We start from the raw sequence: 22,522 nt of genomic DNA, 5'->3' as shown, positions 1-22,522 counted from the left end.
AGAAAATTTCTTTCAGAAATAAGATTTTGTGGCCTGTTCTCTTTGAGATGATGTAAAATTAAAAATGTTTAAGAGCCAATGAGCATGACCAGGCTCTAGCTTGCATACTTTTTTGCCTTACTGATGGCATGAGGTTTTTATGAACACAGTTATTCATCTTTTGAGAAAAAGATACTACTCTGTGAATTCTCAAACTTTGATGTGTATTCAGAATTTATAGGCAAATTTGTCACTGTGCCAGAAATTTGCATGTCAGCATCCCATTTAAGCCATTCTGGTTGATTTTGATGCAAGAAATCCATGGACTGTAATTTAAGAAGTACCCAGTTTCATATAGAAAAGTAGTGAAGGTGAGGATTTTGGAATAGGTATAATAGACCAAATTACAAAATTTGGCTTTTGCAAAGAATTTCCCAGTGTTGTTACTTAATTGAAATGGGGATCAATAAAATAACCCCAGGATTTCTTACAACACAAATAGAGAGTTTATTTTTTTTTCAATTAAGTTTATTGGTACATTTTAGGTATAAAATACAGTTACGTTAATCACTGTGATCTTATACTTTACATGAGTATCTTGGTTCTTATTTTTTTCCCCTTCCCCTGCCCTCCCTTCACCCCCTCCATGCTTCCCTATTTGCAAAGACTTTGTTTCCATTTTTTTTTTCCTCATATTTTTTCTTTTCCATTTCCTTTCCTATACCCCTCCCACTCCCCCTACTCCTTTAGGCCTTTTCTTGCTATTACACAATATCAATTATATATTTTAAAAATTAGAATATCAAAATTTAGAGGACATTACCACAGATTTTACAGAATTTAAAAGAATATAGAAAGCATATTACAAAAATCTTTTTTGAAATAAATTTGGCAACATCTAAGAAGTACATTGGAAGACAAATTAATGAAACTGACTCTGAAGGAAATATAAAATTTGAGTAGCACCTATTAAAGAAAGTATATTCCTAGCTTGAAAACCTACCCATATGACAACAGCAGGCTCATATACATTTTAACTGATAAAGTATATCAAACATTTAAGGCAGAAGAAAGAAGAAACACTTCTCCCTCTCATTTTAGGAGATCAACATTGTGCTAATCCTACAACTGGATAAAGATAATAGAAGAAAAAAGTATGAACATAGATAAAAATTTGTTTAACAAAACAAACTATTGGAAGTCAGATCTGGCAGTATGTAGAAAGTGGTTTTATTACAGGGATGGCAGTGTTGGTTCAGCTTTGGAAGATCCACCCCCAAAAGTCATCATTTGAACAGAGAAAAGGAAAAAGCCATATGATCCTGTCACTAGTTGGAGAAAAAGTATTGGACTAAATTCTATAGCTGTTCATGGTAAAAGCTATCAGGAGACTAGAAGTAGAACAGAACCTTCTCAACAGATAAGCCATGTACTCCATATTTCCAGCAAAAATGCCTTATATAAATGGAAAAGATACAATGCTTTCTCCCTAAGGTGGGGAACAAGGGCAGATATGCCTACTCTTCATCTGTCCATTAAACTTTGAAACATAGGCCCAAACCAAAATAGTCTGGCAATAAGAAGACAATTAGCATAGGATTGGCAAGATAGAAGTAAAATCTTTATATGTAGATGAAATGATCATCTATAGAGAAAATACTAAGAAATGGCTAGGAGCCCCTAGAACTTGTATTTGAATTTAGCAGGACTAGAAAACACAAGATATATACGAAAATTCAGTTCTATGTATACTTGCTATAAATGAAGAATTGGATACTGAAATTTAAAAGTTATGTGGGAGTACAAAGGACCTAGAAAAGTAAAAAGAAAAAAAAAAACAGTGTTGGAAGACATTTGTTACCTAATTTGAAGACTTCCTCTAAAGCTACAGTAATCAAGGCACTGTTGGCAGAAGGAAGGACATACAGATCAATGGAATAAAACAGAGAATCTAGAAATAGAACCACACATATATGGTCCACTGAGTTTTGAAAGATTATTTAACATTAACATTTTATAGAACATACACTCAACTCAAGAGCAGAGGAAAAGAGTGTTTTCAGCAAATGGTACTAGAACACCTGGTATCTGTATGTAAAAAATTAACCTTGACTCTTTATTTCCATACATAAAAATAACTGAAAGGATCTATGAACCTAAATATGAAAGACTAAAACTATAGAACTTTAAAAAGAAATTATAGGGGAAAATGTTCATGAATTTAGCATAGGCAAGAATTTCCTAGGATTCAAAAATCATGATGTATAAAAGAAAGAAATTAATTAATGAGATTCCATCAAAATTTAGAACTTTAAATGACATCATTAAGAAACTGAAAAGTAGTCTTTAAACAGACCATGTTTATAATACATATAACCTAAAACCAGAATATATATAGAACTCTTACAGCTCATTAATGGACAACCCAATTAAAAAAAGTAGACACAAGAAGATGGTAAGTAGCCAGTACAGCACAGGGAAAGGTGTGCAACACTAAAATCAAAAAAATACTAATCAGTACAATAACAAGATCGTATTGTACACTCATTAGGGAGATGAAGTTAAAAGTTTTAGAAGAACAAATGTCAGCTTAGGTGTGAACCAGTTAGAACTATCCAATACTGCTAAGGTGAATGTAAAATGACAAAACCATTTTGGAAAACAATATATAAATGTATTGTATTATTGTTAAGAACCAACAATTCTATTCTTAACTGTTCTTAAGTTTTTACTTAAGAGGAATGAAAACACATGTTCACAATAGATTTGTACATACAAGTTGACTATCAGTTATCTGAAATTCTTGGGACCAGAAGTGTTTCAGAATTTCATTTGAAATCCACTTGATCTACAAAGAGGATAGCTACTCCTGATTTTTTTCGGGTTCCTGTCACATGGAGTATTGTTTTCCCTTTAACTTTCAGTCTATGAGGTTTTTTTGAATTAAATGTGTTTCTTGTATGCAGCATATTATTGGATCTTGCTTCTTGACTCATTCTGCTAGTCTATTTCTTTTTATTGGTGAATTGAGACCATTAACATTTATGGTTATAACTGATACATATTGACTTTATCATTGTCTTGACTTTTTCTGTTTGTTGGATTCTCCCCCTTTGCATTTAATTTCTTGTTGCACCCAATAGAATCACTCTTCTGGGCTTCTTGTGGTTGTGATCCTTGTTGTCTTTTCCTAGGATATTGTCTAAAATTTTTTGGAGTGCTGGTTTGGTATTCATGAAGTTCCTCAGGTGCTCTATGTCATGAGAGTATCTTATTTCTCTGTCAATTTTGAAAGATAATTTTGCAGGGTACATCAATCTGGTTTGGAGGCTGTTTTCCTTTAGGGGTTGAAATATGTCACTCCAGTCTCTTCTTGTCTTGAGGGTTTGTGTTGAGAAGTCTGCTATGATTCTGATGGGCTTTCCTTTGTATGTGATCTGTGTCTTTTCTCTAACTGCTTGTAGAATTTTGTTCTTCCATTGGGTTTCTGGAATCTTAACTATTATATGCCTATGTGTAGATGTTTTTTGATCAAGGCTAGTTGGAGTCCTATATGCCTCACTTACCTTTATGTGAAGTTCTTTTCCCCTGCTGGGGAAGTTTTCTGCCATCTCTTCTGTGAAGAGTTTTTTTTTTATGTCATCTGAACTCTCTCCTGTTTCTTCGATTCCGTTCAGTCTTATATTATTCTTCTTTGTATCATCTAGCAGCTGCTGGATTGATTTCTCATGGTCCTTTACTATTTTAAAGAAAATTTTCTTTTCCTGGTCACTAATTGCAATCTTATCTTCTATGTCTGAAATTCTGTCCTCACATTGGCTCATTCTGCTGTGTAAACTTTCAGTGGAGTTTTTAATCTCGTGGAAATCTGTTTGCATCTGTTTTATGGATTCCATTTGTTTCCTATGTTGGGATTCCATCATGTTCCTCAGCTCCTCTATTTTTTTTATCTGTGTCCACTATAGATTTATTAATCATGCCTTGCACTATGGGCACAATCTCTGCTGTTATTTGAGAAATTATTTCTGATTTCATTTTTTTCCAGATCCTCTTTTGTAGCCCGTTCAGGGAGTCCAGGTGGTTGAGTATCAGATGGTTCCATCTCCCGTTTCCCTTTATTGGTACTTTAGGTGATCTGGAAGTCTGGTTTTGAGACTTGTTTAAGTGTCTTCTCATTTTGACAGGGGGGGTTGGGGGAGGTTTGTTATTGGCACCCCCATGGCTCACCTCCTCTACACTGCGGCTGGTGGTAGTACCAAGAGTTTAGAAATGAATAACTTAGAAATAAAGAACTCTAAAGGAATTGTACAAAACCATTATAAGAAGTCCTGTTCATAAGTTCAAATCTGAGTGCCTAATATATGGACATACCAAGAACTCTAAAGGGTTTAAGATGTTCCTATACTTATAAGCTAACATGTTATTTTGCTACTGTTTCATAGATACTTGCAGAAGCTATAAAGCTCTTTGGTCAGAGACAAAGAGCACTTTGTTATAGCAGTGTTACTAGACATAGTATTATTAGTAATACACAGTATTAGTGTTCAGTCTAACAGTAAAACTCAGCAAGGTCCACATGATAACTGTCCACATAAGGGGTTCTGTGACAGAACGAGGACTCCAAGCTTTAGAAATCCCAGATTCTTATAAGGGGGCTGAAAACAAGCCTCTCCCAACTTTGGTACAGAGGATGATATTATTTCTCTTCCAGGGCTATATGCTATACAAATATTTTTTAAAAGATAGTATAAAACAAGCAATGTCAATATCTATGATCACAAGAAGTGCTCAACTATGTATGACAAATGCACTGAATTTTGCTCCCATCAACATATTTATACACACATGCATATGTGTACACATATACATGCATTAATGTATCCCTGTCCATGAAAAATGTAACCATAGGAATTTTATATAGTGAGTGTTCTGCTTTTCCAATTATAATCACAAACAGTTACCTCTGCTACTTGAAACAATCATGTACCCACATCCTCCAAAATCATTGATTGACTAAAAATAACCATGATTATAAAGGATTTTGGATATTTTCCCTTGTGGTATTAACATATAGAAGACAATAATTGTACCCAAACCATACGAGCAAAAATGTATTTTATTTTGAAAGTGAGCATACTCTTTTTGGAAATGCATTACATTTCACTGAATAAAATGGATATTGTTGAGGTATTGATGTATTGGTGTGCAATTTCTCCCAATAAGCTACAAGAATTTGTATGAGAGAAATATAATGGATTGACTTGTGCTGTGAAACTCTAAAGACGTGAAATAAAATGATCCTACTTCAATTTTTGGCCTCTGTAGCTGATGTTCTGGAAATTTTACTCCAGACATTTAAAGGTTTACATCTATAAGTGGATTGCCTCCTGTTGATCTCAATGTGAAAAACCTTTCCCCCACTAAGAATTACACAAGGGGAGCAAAATGGAACATATATTAACTCAGAGAATTAGAGATTTTTATTTAATAATATTCTGGAAAGTAAAAATGTTCAGTGAGCTCTTCCACAGTAGGCCCACTTGCTGCCATTGCTGCTGTTGCTGCCACTGCCATGTCTGTAGGGATCCCTGAGAAGCTCCTTCACATTTTGCAAGTACTCAACACCAACATCAATGGGCGGTGGAAAGCAGTCTTTTCTGTCACTCCCATGAATGGTGTGGGGGTGAAGATATGCTCATGTGATGTTGAGGAAAGCAGACACTGGCTTCACCAACAGGGCTGGAGAAACCACTGAGATGAGGTGGAGCATGTGATCACTGTGAGCAGAATCCATGCCAGTACAAGATCCCAGACTGGTTCCTGAGCAGACAGAAGGGTGAGAAGGATATGAAATACAGCCAGGTTTGGTCCAATGGTCTGGACAACAAGCTCCACGAAGATCTGGAGCAACTGAAGATCAGAACCTACAGGGCCTGTGACACTTCTGAGGCCTTCAAGTCTGAGGTTAGGACACCAAGACAACGACTCTGTGGCCACACTGTGGGTGCGAAATGAGTCTGTAGGCCTTTTCTGTTAATAAATAGTTTGTATATCTAAAGAAAATACTCAGTGGAAATTTTGAATATTTATGTTAGGGATGCTAAACCAGTAAATTCTATGCAAATATTGTCAATGTGAAAAAATTCTGAAACAATTTTAATTCCAAGGATTTCAGATAAGACACTTAGACAAAACAAAAATTTCTTATATGAGCTAAATTTAACTAATTAAATAATTAATCATAATGAAGGGCTTTGCCTTGCACATGCTAGACAACTGTTCTATCATTCAGCTACATTCCAGGCCTTTAAAAATTTTTTTTTGAGGAGGGATATAGTCTCACTATATTGCAGAAGCTGGACTTGAATTTGTAATCCTCTTGCCTCAGGCTCCTGAGTAACTAGGTTGACAATTGTGTGCTACTGCACCTGGCCTGGTTTTTATAAAATAGTTATTTTTTTAAAAATAGTAAACAGCCTGTCTATGACAATTTCCCTGAGGGACAGTTCTAACAATGTTATTTCTTGCAGTTCTTCCTTGTGTTATAGTCTATTACCGCCTGGCTTTTATTATCTGTATTACTCATTGATATTTAATATCTACTATCTCTATTGAGGGTGTTGCTGTTTTAATATGTAAGATGCATAACCCGACTCAGCTCCAATCCCTGAAGTGAGCAGGATACCTGCCGTAACTTACAGTGTGAACTACATAAACACTAATACCTAATGACACGTAAATAAGTTTCATTATGGAAATTTTCAAATGCATGTAAGTATAGAAAATAATAATTACTTTTTGGCAGAAGAGCTTTAAGTAGGAAGAAGCATAGAGTTGAGAGTTAGATGAATTTTAATTCTAAAACACTGGAGATGATGCTTACTCTGATGCAGATGAGTACTGTGACTTTGCTTTGAATTTGGCCTTCTTAAGGGTGAGGATAACAAACTGTATTTCCCTTCATCTCATAGGTGTATTTAACATTAGTTTAATATCCCTTATTAAATACTAGTTAATATAGGAAAATATGAACCATAACATTTTTTAAGAGTGAGTTTTAATTTATTTTTAACTGTATATCTTTTATTGGTACATTTTAGATATACAATGTAATGACATTCATCATTGGAAATTTGCACCTTTACATACTCTCTTGGTTCTTATTTTTTCCCCCTTCCCCTCGCCTCCCTTCAATCCCTCCAGCCCTCCCTGTTTACAAAGACTTTGTTTCCTTTTTTTCATTTTTTCATATTAATTCCATTCCCTTCTTTCCTTTCCCCTACCCCTTCCACTTCCCCTTCCCCTTTGCCCCTTTTCTTCCAATTTCACATTATCTATTATACCATTTAGCCCTTAATTACACTTTCGGTTTCTCACACTAGAGAAACTATTCGGTATTTACACATATGTGTCTATTTATTTCATTTAAGGGTATCGCCCCAATGTGCATCCATTTAACAATAAATGTCTCTAATTTCTCATTTTTTATGGCTGAGTAGTACTCCATTTTATAAAAAAAACACATTTTCTTTATCCAGTCTTCAATTGATGGGCATTTGGGCTGTTTCCAAGTTTTAGCTATTACAAACTGTGTTGCTATGAACATGGGTGCACATACATCACTGTGGTATGATTCTTTTAATTCTTTGGGGAAGATACCCAGCAGAGGAATAGCTGGGTCAAATGGGACTTCCAGTCCTAGTTCTTTGAGGTATCTCCATACTGATTTCCACAGTTGAACCATAACACTTTTTTCTAAAAAGAGTTTATGTTTATGTAATATTCGTTTGTTATCTATAATGTCTTCTTTTGTTAATTAATGTATTATGTATGATACAAATACTTTATTTTCCTCAAAATTTCTTTACTTGTAATTCCCTTTCCTATTAGTTGGATAAAGTTGATAAGATTCTTTTACCATGTATACCACTGACAATAAATATCTTACAAACACATCAATCACTTTTAAGATGGATAACTTCATTAAAGTAAGCTCTAATTATTTATTGACTTAATAATATCTGTTTAAGTTAAGAGGAACTGTTATTTGAACTAAGACTTAAAGAAATGGGGTCTTGGAATAGAGAGGAAACTTAAGTAATACTTAAGGAAGAATTAACAACTTTGATGTATGATATATACAGTTTCCAGGGCTCTTCTGATTTTGTGAGAAATGTCTGGGGCCTAGAAATTTAAAAGTGTGTGTAGTATAACGGATGATTCTTTTTATTTTTTTGTGATATTGGGGATCAGACTCAGGACCTTGCACTTGCAAGGCAGATGCGGTACCACTGAGCTAAATCCCTAGCCCTAACAGGTGATTCTTACCAATAGAGAAGGTTGGGAAAGACTGTCATGATCTAACATTTTCAGCCTGCGATGTGTGCCTGAGTTTCCAAAATTGTCAGTTGTACACCTGAGGCCCTCTGCTTAAACTTTGAACATGTTGCTCAATATTCCACCTGTTGCCTTGGCCTGAAAGTGAATGTGCTTACAAAGCATGCACCTTTTCTACTAACTGACAGTATATCCACCCAACACTAATTTACTCTTAGTCTGATTTCTTCCCAGCTAAATTCAGCAACTGTTCGAATTCCATGAGTTGCAAGGTGTCCCTGGGAGTCACAGAGCCCTCCTGAGAGCTTGTTTCCAATGAAAATCACCTTAAATGGAGGGCTCTTTATGGTTTTAGCATCAAAGCTTTTAATGACTTGCTAATTTTAATTGCTTTGTAGCTAAGACATTTTGGATTCCTTTTTCCTTGTTGATTTTCATTTAGGCCTCATGGCTTTTCTTTGTCATCCTGCAGAAAACTCCTATTGTGATAATTCTACATCAAAATCCTTGAAAATCTGTAACCTTTTGTAGAGACAAAGGTAATTATTCTTTACTTGGTTTCCAAGTCATTTGAGGTGGAAGTAAAGCTTAAAAGATGTTGTGGCTAAATACCACTTCTCAATCTGCTTATTCTCAGAACTCTGAAGCTCAGTGTATCAAATCTTTTTTTCTTGATTTCCCTTTCATCCTTCAAAGAGGGAGAAACTGTGCAGTGAAATTCTGACCTTGTTGTAGGTCAATGTAATTTGCTCTTTTTTTGTATCAGATATAAGAACATCTCAAAGGAGCTTTATTGTTTTTATTCCAAATCCTATTTTTTATTATTTTTTTGGTACCAGGAATCGAACTTGGGACCTTGTACATGCAAGGCAGGTGGCAGCACAACTGAGCTAAATCCCTGGCCTCCAAATCCTATTTTTAATATCATCTTTAAGTAGAGATTTCCATATACGACTTGTCAATAAAAGCATTCATTATCTACCTTTTAGCAATTTATATTATGGGATCTGTGATCTGAACTTCTGTAACAGATTGCTTTCTTGAATACCTCATTGTTTCCAAGCAAGATATGAATGAATATTTTGGAGGAAAATGTAGGTGGTGAAAGAGATTTTTATTCAGGTATACTCGATATTAGGTGTTAGATGACAGATACTAGAATATATCTGGAAGTTTTGATGTTTATCTAGGGCATTGTCAAAGCTACAAAAAACAAAAAATCTTTTAAAAGTCAAGTAAGGACTCATGTTTGGAGGGGAGGCATTGAAGAACGAGGGAAAGGAGAGATCAGGGGCTGGGGCATAAAGCTGATAGATGAGTGATGTTCCACAACTAAATGTGGATATGGAGAGCTGAGGTTGGTTTAAAGGCCCTGGGATGGGACAGTCACTGACGGGGCACATGATAAATGGCTAATTCATTACTACATTTTAAAAGTATATATAGGTCTCTGCCACTTTTTCACAGTACTGTACTATATCATCATTTTGATCTCTGTAGTTCATGTAATACCTACTCCATCCCAGCCTCATCTCTCTCTTTTTAATAGCCATGCACATGTTTGGAGATGTGTGGGTTTTTAAAATTTGTTTGTTTTGGTTGTTGTTTTTTCTTTTTTACAGGAGAACAAAGCAATAGAGCTTCACTTTTGGCAGGAAAAACTTTTTTCTTGTGTTTGTATTGCATGTCAAGTTTTTTTTTTATTAACTGTGCCCCACAAAAAGTGCTTTTCAGCTTCAAACTAACCCTTTTTTCTTTAAGCGGGTAAAAGCTAGAATATGAGATATAACATTAACACAGTTGTTATAATTCCTGTTATTTTTGCTAACGTGGCAATGGAATGATAATAACTATAATTTAAAAGAAGATTGATAGATGCAAACATCTCTCAGATAGAATAAATTCCTCTGGAAACATCCCAGACTGTGATTTCAGGTTACATATTAGTGTAAGTAATTCATCAATCTATGATGTTGCAGTTATTACATAGACTTTTCCCTTATATTAAATTGCCTCATTTCTTTCTATCCATTTCTTCCAGTTTGGTGCTTACAAGCAACATAAAGTTAATCTATTTTTCATGTAAAGCCTATCAAAAATTTAAAGACAGCCACACTATACTTTGCACATCTTCTCTTTTGACCAGACACCCCCAGTCTTCACTGTTTTTCTCTTGGGTCATAGTTGTATACCCTTTTATCATAAAGGATGCTTAATTAACTCTATCTCTTAATGAAGTATGACTGCCTTTCTGTGAGGTTATTGTTATGTAAAAATATACCACTGAATTTTGTTTTCTATTATCACACTGCATATATTGTGGAATCCACTTTGATTGCTTTTTACATCATAGTTCAAAATTGGTTTATATTCTGTCTCTACTTCCTTGACTTAATTTTTCTTCAAGTAAGGCCTGGAACACTTACTTTAAAGCAAGCTGAAAGAACAGTCTGTCTGAGTGAGGATGGGAAATGGAGATTATAATGGGCTTTCTGGTTGTCCAGAGGCTGCAAAAGATGGAGGTTGGGCAAATGCAACCTAAACTTCTCTACCCAATAAAGTAAAAAAGAATCTTTACCTCTGAGATACAGGCAGTATAGGAGGGTAACTGGTACTTCATCTAAAATTGTGCCTTTCATATTTTAATAAGCATATAGGTTCCTTGGAGATCTTTATTAATGTAAATTCTGATCAGTAGTTCTGAGGTGCACTCTGTAAGCATTTCTATGAAGCTTTTAGGAGCTTTTCATGTTGCTCCATGGATCACACTTTGAGCAGCATAATCCAGTTGTGAGCCACATATATAATTTTATGTTTTCTACTGGCCAAATTAAAAAATTGAAATGAATTTTAATGTATTTCATTTTCTCCAGTATATCCAATTTATCATTTCAGTAGACAATCCATATAATTAGCAAGTTATTTTAAATTCTTTTTGTATTATTCGTATTTGTGTACATTTAACCTGTACAGAACATTTCCTGTTGGATTAATCACATTTCAAATGCTGAATAATCACATGTGGCTACATGACTGCAGGCCACCATATTGGATAGTGAACTATAGGTCTAAAAATTTGGGTATCTCAAAACCTGGAAATAACACAAGACACTAATATTTATTGAGTGCTTACTTTGTGCTTGGCATTGATGTGAGATGTAAATGCCAACTAGAAAGCTCATTATAATCTCTGCTCCTTACACTCACCAGAGATAACTGCTTCAAAGAAATTATAAAAGAATATTCTTACAGCATTCCTGTAAAATAAGCAACATTATTACCCCTTTATGCTTAGGGAGAAAGCCAGGCTTTGAACTGGCAGTAATGGCACAAATTTGCAGCACAGGGCCAGGATTTAGATCAAGAATCTGATTCTAGAGCCAATATTCTTAACCAGAAGGCCCTGAAGGAAGTACATCCTCATTCCTCCAGGATGCTCGGCAAGATAATTTTCTGAGAATAAAAGAAGACACTAAAATTTGACACTGAATTTCAAATTTTCTTTCATGGGCTGTTGCTTTCTTATGGCATCCTTAAGCCCTTCCCATAGGCACATGGATTAGGACTTTAATGAGTGAGGAATATAGCACACCTTTGGGCTTTCTGCTCTTATCTCAACAATGGTTGAGGTGTTGGTTGTATGAATTCTCTCTCTGTTGTGGGCTCTAATCTATGCAGAACACAAGGCTCAAATTTGCTTTGAAAAGCTGCATGATGTCTTTGCCTATTTTAAATTTTTATTCCTTTTACCAAGTTTCTATCCTTTTCAGATATGGATGAGTATTTTAGAAATAAGAGCAACAATGAGAGTTTCAAAGGTAAATTACTATATAGTACCTAAGAGGGAAAGCACTGTACACTGCCATACTGCTATGATTCTGCTCTCTCCTCTCGGGCTTGGTCACCTAGACAAAAGCATTTTTCCTCTATAAACTTGTTTCTTTTGAACCTAAAGGAAGGCTGATAACAGTTCTGGTCTTGTAGCATTGCTACAAGCAACATATAAAATAGTAAGCATTAAGAGCATAGAGTGGAAGTATGAGCATTTTCTCTATACGGCTTCTCCCTATCCAAGAACAAGGAATATCTTTCCATTTTCTGATATCCTCTTCAATCTCCTTTTTTAGAGTACAGTAGTTTTCAATGTAGAGATCTTTTACTTCCTTCATTAGATTGATTGATAGGTATCCAATGCAAGCCCAATCAAAATCCCAACAGCATATCTTACAGAATTAGAAAAAAATCCTAAAATTTATTTGGAACTAGAAGAGACCTAGAATAGCAAAGGGAATTCTAGGCAAAAAAGGCAAAGCAGGGGGTATCACAATTCCTGACTTTAAATTACACTACAAAGCTAAGGTGATAAAAACAGCATGGTACTGGAAAAGAACAGACTTGAGGATCATTGGAGCAGGCTAGAGGATGCAGAAACAACTTCAGGCATACTCAACCACCTTATCTTTGACAAAGGAGCCAAACACCTTCACTGGAAGAAAGATAGCTTCTTTCCTAAATGGTGCTGGAAGAACTGGTTTTCCATATGTTGAAGATTGAAACTAGACCCATATATTTCACCATGCACTTACTTAAATCAAAATAGATCAAAGATCTAAATATTAAAACAGAAACAATAAATCTGCTGGAAGAGAGAATAGGTACAATACTTGAGGACATAGGTGTAGGCAAAGACTTCATGAACAGAACCCAGACCACATGGAAGAAACTGAAATAAGGACTGAAATGTATAATGGATATTGGGAAGTGGGAAGAAAGTGTTCAAATGTGAAGGGGAACAAGAGAGGGGGAAGGGAGAAAGGGAGGGGCAAGAAAACAGTGGAAAAAATAGAAACAAAGCATTTGTACATAGGAAGGGGAGGGGGCTTGAGGGGTAATGGGATAAAATAAAATAAAATTTAATAAAACAAAAAGTGTAGACTGGTACTGTATAGAATATATTCAGTACATTTTAACTCTTAAATCATCATTACTGTTCTTATATCTCAGTATTTTATTTGGTTGAATGGAAAAATTATCTAATCCTTTTACTTATTTTTCTCACTAGAAAATTTTAAAATGCCTCTTCCACTTTTTTTTAGCTTTCTCTAGCATTTTTACTAGCCCAGTTTATTCCAAGATTTAGTCTTTATAATAACAATGATGATATATTATTATTATAATTCCACTATGAAGTTACTAAGATCTTTGCTTAGCTTTGAGAACCACCTTTCTGCATTTTTACAAGCCCTTAAAACATGCTCATCAGAAGGCCCCCTGTGAAGCTTCGTGTGTCCTCCTTTGAAGCTTCCATCTGTCAGATCTACTTTAAGATTCCTATAGTTTGAGAATCAGGATCCCTTTTAGGGGGAGTGTATGTCTTAAAATTCTTCTTACAAGGTTTCATCCATGGCTTTACTCTGAACCTTTTGGAACTGTGTTTTGGACATCTAAGTGCAAGTCTAGCTCAGCCATGTATCTGTCTCCATCTGGGTACATGACTCATTCTCTGAACACAGTCTCTGAAAGTAGCCCCAGTGACACAATGATTTAATGAGAAAAAGACTTTTTCCTAAAGATTTGAGGAAGAAAGAAACATTTACTTCTTACACCAAACAATTCAACTCAATAAAATTCCTTATTAGGGCATTAGACATATCATTTTATTCTCAGTATCATCCTCCAAACTCTTATTTTCTGGTGCCTACTGTAAAGCCTTTTCTGTTTAGAACTTGGGACTTTCTTCTTCTCTTTTTAAGCAATTCAATTCTTTTCATTTTAGCCACATTCCATTAAGCATATCAAAAGTCTGAGAGTTAGGAAATCAGTGACTGTATATCGACACCAAATAGTATTGTAGGGGACAGAATCTCAGTTAATCCCACCCAAATTGCTTTCTGCCAATGCACTCATCACAGTTACACTGATGGCAGCTTCACATTTGTCAAAACTTATCCCCAAATAGGAGCTTTTTTCTTTGGTTTCTTTATAATTTCAAGCATGAATATGGCATCATGGAATTTTTCAGATGTTTTGTTTTAAATTGAATGAAACTTTTATAAAATATTTACATAGCTGAAATCTTCATGTCTCCCTTATCATATCTCTGTGATTCTTTTAATTGAGATATAAATTTCCTGCGGTAAGATGTTCAATGGTGTGTGTTCTGATGGATGCTTATTAAAACAGGAAACCTTCCATCAGCTCAGAGTTTCTCTACTCAGTTCCACTTGCCCCTTTCCGGTTTGGCTCTCAGACCTCAGCAGATCCAGCTATTCCTTTCTGTTCTGTCACATTAGGTTAATTCATTGTGTTCTAAGATTTTATGTGCTATCATATAATATGTTCTTTCTTGCATTGTGTTTTACTCCCGATAATATGCCTGCATTTCATTCTTCTATAGATGAGTAATTTCACTGTGTAAATAAGGCACAGTTTATTTCTCCTCCTCCTCTTGATGGGTATCAAGGTTTTAGTGCTTGATTTGTTTTCAGCATTATTTATGAAGCCACTATGAACATTCTTAAAAAAGAATTTTAGTGAAAAACACTTTTATTTCTATTATGTAAACAACTGAAAATGAAATTATTGGGTAAATAGGGTGGCTATAGTTCTATAAAATCCCTAAATAGATTGTCAGCTAAATGTAAATATGAAGTTATGGTTGCTTCATATCTCTCGTAAAATTTGGTGTTCTCAATCATTTTTTGCTTTTGGCCATTTTGGTCAGTATGTGGTACTATCCCCATGTGGTTTTAGTTTGCATTTCCTTGATGATTAATGATGTTAGGGGCTTTTTCATGTGTTTGTTGTATATCTTCTTTTATAGAGATGGACCCCTAATGAAGGTATTGTGATGGGTTTTCTATCTGTTATAATAATGCACTATCCATGCCCCAGAAATTTTGATGGGTTTATCATTCTCTCTAATGATTACTTCTCTTCCTCCACCTTTTTTTTCTTTTTTGTACTTTCTCTGAGTTACTACAGGTAAAGTCATTGAGTTGCAAGAATTTGAGCATCGCTGTTCGCATGTAAAACCCCTACATTCCGCAAGTGTTATAGATTTGATGTAGTTTCCTATCTCCTGTTTAATATAAAATTGGTTTCCTGTGAAGAAAATTGAGTGCTCGACTCCACTTGAGTTCCCCAAGAAGTTTCAGTGCTATTTGCAATATCCTGTTTCTCTTCCTTTGTGTATCTAGTCAGTTCTTTAGAGTGGATGAATGTATTATTTCCCATACTGTTCTCGAATATTTACTCCTGTATATTACTGAGAAAATCTTCAATACTGTTTTTTTCTGTTCTATCATTCGACATTATGTTTTCCATCTATTTTGTATTGCAACTTTATATTGGTCTTTTTCTTTCATTTTCAGCTTAAGTATACCTATAATTATGTATTGAGTTTTAACTACTGGGTCAGTGGGAAGCATCTACCAAATGGACATGTTGCTGTTGACTGAGGATCAGTATGATATGCACATGAATTATTTTCAAGTACTGTTAACTACATTGCATTCCATCATCCCCAGTCTCCCAGCAGAACATCTGATATGTTCTTCTGATAGGAAATTTCATATATGAAAATCTGAGTAAGTACTGAAAGGTTCTGATATTCTGGATTTAAGAGTACATTTATGAGGCAATTTGGATTTAGTATAGAGCTGATGTGATATAGATGTGAATCCACACTTCAATATAAGCATGAGATAATACACTGTAATGTGACCAAGTACAGAGCCCAAATAAAGTAAGCACTTGGTATTAACAAAATTAAAGAAGAGAAAGATGAGGATTTTGTTTTTAGTCATTTAAATTCTAGTTATGGGATTCTGAACTCTCAACACCAAGCCTTTAAGCACTTTCTAAGATGGTCGGCTGGGATTTGAGGGTGGCTGAAATGTTAGAGCTTCTTCCAGACTATCCTGATTGATGCAGATGTTGTATTTGCCTTCATGAACTATTGTGAGATGTTCTAAGAAACTTCGTGTTGTAGAGAGGGATCTTCTTGAGGTTCTTCCCCAGTCATTTCTTCCCATTAATTTAAGAAAAACTGTCTTTAAAGGCAAGACTCTCCAGTAAAATGTCAATAATACATTATGCCATATACCTTTTGACATTATATGTCAAGCATATTTTAATTTTATTTAGTTCAGTGAGACTAAATTCTCTTTAATTTTAATTTTTCCAAATGTTTTTTATTTATAATGTAAATGTGTTCTTAAAAAATTTTTACTTAGTAAATATATGATGCCGAAAGCTAAAGAAGACTTTTCTTTCTAGCCTGCCCCAATAATATGAGATAATTATTGTAAATGAATTATGATAGATATGTCCTGGTCTAATTTTGTTATATGCCACATCTCCATCCATCTATAAGTACATGCAATACATAGAGTTGGCCCTCAATGAGTTCCACATCCATGCATTCAACCAACTACAGATCAAAAATGCTCAGAAAAAATTTCATCTCTACTGAAAATGTCCAGACTTTTTCTTTTCTTTATTCCCTAAGCAATGTCATAGAATAATTATTCACATAGCATTTACTCTGTATTAGGTATTGTAAGTAATCTGAAGATGACTTAAGGTATGTAGGATTGTGTATGTTGTGAGCATCCATGGATTGTGATTTAAGGGGAGGTCCTGCAACCAGTTGCCCAAGAATGCTGTGACAAGTGTATATTTTTCTGCAGCTACCTTTTGCCATTTGATATTTTTCCATGAAGATCTATCTATCTATCTATCTATCTATCTATCTATCTATCTATCTATTCATCATAACAATCCCTTAATATGCATGATATGGATGATATTGCATGATTTAATAATTTCCATTTAGAAAAGTGCTTAGGCATTGTTTTCTTATAACAATGCTATATAAGAGAGCATTCAGCTAATCTCAAATAATACTAAGGAGAACATCTTTATCTTTGTACAGATATCAACATTTTATTTTTTATTTTTAAAAATTTTATTTTATTGTTACATTTTAGATATACAATATAATGACATTCATCATTGGAAACTTGCACCTTTACATAATCTCTCTTGGTTCTTATTTTTCCCCCTTCCCCTGCCCTCCCTTCAACCCCTCCATCCCTCCCTATTTACAAAGACTTTGTTTGAATTTTTTCATTTTCTCATATTAATTCCATTCCCTTCTTTCCTTTCCCCTACCCCTCCTACTTCCCCTTCCCCTTTGCCCCTTTTCTTCCTATTTCACATTATTTATTATACCTTCTAGACCTTATTTACTCTTTCAGTTTCTCACACTAGAGAAACTATTCAGTATATACACATGTGTGTCCTGTTTATTTCACTTAACAATATCGGCTCAATGTGCATCCTTTTAGCTATAAATGCCTCCAATTTCTCATTTTTTATGGTTGAGTGGTACTCCATTTTATAAAAATCCCCACATTTTCTTTATCCAGTTTCCAGTTGAAGGGCATTTGGGCTACTTCCAAGTTTTAGCTATTACAAACTGTGCTACTATGAACATGGGTGCACATATATCACTGTGGTATGATTCTTTTAATTCTTTGGGCAAGATCCCCAGCAGGGGAATAGCTGGGTCAAATGGAACTTCCAGTCCTAGTTCTGTGAGGTATCTCCATACTGATTTCCACAATGGTTACACCAGTCTACACTCCCACCAACGATGGAGCAGAGTTCCTCTTTCCCCAAGCCCTGCCAGCATTTGTTATTGGTTGATTTCATGATAGCAGCCATTCTTTCTGGAGTGAGGTGGAATCTCAGCGTCATTTTCATTTGCATCTCTCAAATTACCAGTGATGTTGAACACTTTTTCTTATGTTTATTTGCTTTTTCTACATCTTTGAGAAATGTCTGTTCATTTCAGATGCCCATTTTAGGATTGGGTCTTTAAATTTGGGAGCTCTGATCTTTTTAAGTTCCTTCTGGATTTGAGATAGTAGATCTTTATCTGAGAAACAGCAGCTGAAGATTTTTTTCCCACATTGTGCATTGTCTCTTCACACTGTTGGTAGTTTCTGTTGCTATGCAGAAGCTTTTTAATAAGAAGAGATCCCAGTTGTTGATTGTTTGCGCTAGTTCACGGGCAACTGACATTTTGTTCATAAAATCTTTTCCTACACCAGTGTCTTCAAGAGTTCTACTTAACCTCTGTTCCAGGCGATTCATCATTTCTATTTTAGTATTTAGATCCTTAATCCATTTCCATTTTACTTTAGTGCATGGTGAGAGACATAGGTCTAGTTTTAATCTTTGGCAAGTTGAAACCCAATTTTTCCAGCACCATTTATTAAAGAGGCTATCTTTCTTCCAGTGAGAGTGTTTGGCTCCTTTATCGAAGATGAGATGGCTGAGTGTGTCTGGTATTGTTTCTGCATCTTCTAATCTGTTCCACTGGTCCTCAGGTCTGTTTCTTTGCCAGTATCCTGCTGTTTTTATCACAGTAGCTTTGCAGTATAGTTTCAAGTTGGGGGTTGTAATACTCCCTGCCATATCTCTGTTACCTAGAATTGCTTTTGCTATTCTGGGTCTCTTCTTGTTCCAAATGAATTATTGGATTGTTTTCTCAAGGTGCGTGAAGCATGCTCCTGGGATTTCAATTGGGACTGCATTGAATCTATATAGCAGTTTTGGAACTATGGTCATTTTCACTATATTGATCCTTCCTACGCAGGAGAAGGAGATGTCTTTCCCTTTTCTGATATCATTTTCATTCTCTCTTTTCAGAGTACTATAGTTTTCAAAGAAGAGGTCTTTGATTTCTTTCATTCAGTTGATTCCCTGGTATTTCAGTTTTTTGGATGCTATTGTGAAAGGAATTGTTTGCCCCATTTCTGTCTCAGTGAGTCTATTGTTCATGTAGAGGAAATCTACTGATTTTTCTGTGTTGGCTTTGTATCCAGCTACTCTGCTGAATTTGGTTATTAAGTCTCAAAGACTTTTGGTCCACTTCTTGGGATCTTCTATATAGAGTATCATGTCATCTGTAAATAATGACAGTGTGACTTCTTCATTTCCTATCTTTATTCCTTTTATTTCTTTCTTTTCTCTAATTGTCATGGCTAATGTTTCCAAAATTATATTGAACAAGAGTGATGAGAGTGGACATCCTTGTCTTGTTCCTGATTTTAGTGTGAAGAATTTCAGTTTTTGACTATTTAGTATGATATTTGCTGTTGGTTTTTCATAGATGGCTTCTATCAGATTCAGGCAGAGACCATCTATTTCAATTTTTTGTAGTGTTTTTATTATGAATGCATGTTGGATTTTGTCAAATGCTTTTTCTGCATCTATGGAGATAATCATATGGCTTTTGTCCTTGGCTCTATTGATATAGTGTGTTACATTGATTGATTTGCATATGTTGAACCATCCCTGCATCCCTGGGATGAATCCCCCTTGGTCAAGGTGTATGAACTTCTTGATGATCTTCTGCATTCTATTTGCCAGTATCTTATTAAGTATTTTTGCATCTATGTTCATTAGTGAGATTGGCCTATAGTTCTCTTTTTTTGTTGGGTCTTTCTCTGCTTTGGGGATGAAAGTGATGCTTGCTTCCAGGAATGAATTTGGGAGCATTGCTTCCCTTTCAATTTAATTGAAAAGTTTAAACAGTTATGGCAGTAGTTCCTTTCTAAATGTCTTGTAGAATTCAGCAGTGAAGCCATCAGGACCTGGGCTTTTCTTAGTTGGTAAGTTTTTAATTGCATTTTCAATTTCATTGTTTGATATTGGGTTGTTTAGAATTTTAAGGTCTTCTTCATTTAACTTTGGTAATTCATGCATATCTAGGAATCTGTCCATTTCTTCTGGGTTTTCCATCTTATTGGCATATAGGTTCTGGAAGTAGGTATTTATGATTCTCTGGATTTCTGCTGGGACTGTTGTAATTTCACCCTTTTCATTCCTAATTGAATGGATTTGGGCCTATTTTTTTTCCTTTTTTTGATAAGGTTGGCTAAAGATTTGTCAAGTTTGTTTATTCTTTTGAAGAACCAACTCTTGGCTTAATTTTTTGTATCATTCTCTTAGTCTCCATTGAATTGATTTCTGCCCTGATCTTTATAATTTCCTCCCTTGTATGAGCTTTGGGTTTGTCCTGCTCTTCTTTTTCTAGAAGCTTGAGGTTCAGCATCAGATTGTTTAATTGGGCTTTCTCTGTTTTCCTAATATGTGTATCCACTGCTACGAATTTCCCTCATAAGACCACTTTCATTGTGTCCCATAGATTCTGATATGTTATATTGCCATTGTCATTTAGTTGTAGGAACTGTCTGATTTCTTTTTTAATTTCCTCTGTGACCCATTGGTTATTCAGAAGTGTGTTGTTCAATTTCCATGTGTTTACGTAGTTTTTGCAGTTTCTTTTGCTATTGATCTCCAATTTCATCGCACTATGGTCTGATAATATACAGAGGATAACTTCAATTCTTTTGCACTTACTTAAACATGTTCTGTGAGTGAGTATGTGGCCTGTTTGGGAGAACAATCCATATGCAGTTGAAAAGCATGTGTATTCTGATTTTGTGGTGTGGAACACTCTGTAAACATCTGTTAAGTACATTTTTTCAAGATTTTGATTGAATTCTAGTATTTGATTAGTTATTTTTTGTCAAGTTGATCTACCTATTTGTGATAATGGGGTATTGAGGTCCCCCACTGCAATTGTATTAGTGTATATATGACTTTTCATGTCCATTAGTATTTGTTTTATATAGTTGGGCACACTAGTGTGTGGTGCAGAGATATTTATGATTTTCATGTCTTTCTCTTGGATTGTTTCCTTTACAAGGATATAGTGTCCTTCTTTTACTCTCTTAATCAGTGTTGGTTTGAAGTCCACTTCATCTGCAAAGAGGATATCTATTCCTGGTTTTTTTTTGGTGCCTGTCACATGGAGTATTGTTTTCTACCCTTTAATTTTCAGTCAATGAGTTTCTTTTTTAATTTAAGATGTGTTTCATTTATGCAGCATATTGTTAGATTTTGCTTCTTGACCCATTCTGCCAGTCTCCTTCTTTTGATTGATGAGTTGAGACCATTAACATTGATGGGTATAACTGATATGTATTGACTTACCATTGTCATGACTTTTTCTTTTTGTTGGATTCTCTATCTTTACATTTAATTTCTCGTCACACTGATGAATTCATTTTGCTGTGTTTCCTGGGGTTGTGACCCTCATTGTCTGTTCCTAGGATATTATCTTAAATTTTTTGGAGGGCTGGTTTGTTATTCATGAAATTCCTCAGTTGCTCTTTATCATGAAAGTATCTTATTTCTCCATCAATTTTGAAGGATAGTTTTGCAGTACATCAATCTGGGTTTGAGGCTGTTTTCCTTTAGGGCTTGGAATATGTCACTCCATACTCTTCTTGCCTTGAGGGTTTGCACTGAGAAGTCTGCTGTGATCTGATGGGCTTTCCTTTGTATGTCATTTGTTTCTTTTCTCTAACTGCTTGTAGAACTTTGTTCTTCTGTTGGGGTTCTGGAATCTTAATAATTATATGCCTAGGTGTACATTTTTTTTTGATCAAGGCTGTTTGGAGTCCTATATGCTTCACTTATCTGTATGTCAAGTTCTTTTCCCCTGCTTGGGAAGTTTTCTCTCATTACTTCTGTGAACAGTTTTTTTTTTTTTTTTAATGTCATCTGCACTCTCTCCTGCTTCTTCGTTAACTCCAATATGTCTTATGTTATTCTTCTTTGCATCCTCTAGCAGCTGCTGGATTTATTTCTCATGGTCCCTTAAAATTTTGAAGCAATATTTTTCCTGGTCACTAATTGCAATCTTATTTTCTCTAACTGAAATTCTGTCCTCACATTGGCTCATTCTGCTGTGTAAGCTTTCAGTGGAGTTTTTAGTCTTTCAGAAATCTGTTTGTATCTGTTTTATGGATTCCATTTGTTTCCTATGTTGGGATTCCATCATGTTCCTCAGCTCTTGTATTTTTTTATCTGTGTCCTCTCTAGATTTATTAGTCATGTCTTGCACGGTGGTCACAATCTCTGCTTTTATCTGAGAAATTATTTCTGATTTCATTTTTTCCAGATCCTCTTTTGTTGCCATTTCAGGGAGTCCAGGTGGTTGTGGTTCAGAGTGTTCCATCTCCTTTTCCTTTGGGGTTGCTGTAGGTTATCTGGAAGTCCGGTTTTGAGACTTGTTTATGTGTCTTCTCATTTTGATGCGGGGAGGGGGGTGCTGTTGGCA

The 22,522-nt window shown here is 35.1% G+C and overlaps 1 protein-coding gene and 1 pseudogene across 9 annotated transcripts in view; both read left to right on the top strand.

Moving 5' to 3' along the window:
- The window catches only part of Thsd7b (thrombospondin type 1 domain containing 7B), a 1,329,200-nt gene that overhangs the window by 762,219 nt on the left and 544,459 nt on the right, over nucleotides 1-22,522 (top strand). The gene's annotated exons all lie outside the window — the stretch shown is intronic.
- On the top strand, nucleotides 4,491-6,002 carry LOC106010135 (small ribosomal subunit protein uS13 pseudogene; annotated as a pseudogene).

The sequence above is a fragment of the Heterocephalus glaber genome, unplaced genomic scaffold, assembly GCF_053883595.1.
Source record: "Heterocephalus glaber isolate CG9 unplaced genomic scaffold, H.glaber_assembly_v1.0 deba00000347, whole genome shotgun sequence".
NCBI lineage: Eukaryota > Metazoa > Chordata > Mammalia > Rodentia > Bathyergidae > Heterocephalus > Heterocephalus glaber.
The sequence above is the reverse complement of the archived record's forward strand: the minus strand, read 5'-3'. Positions and strand labels throughout refer to the sequence as shown.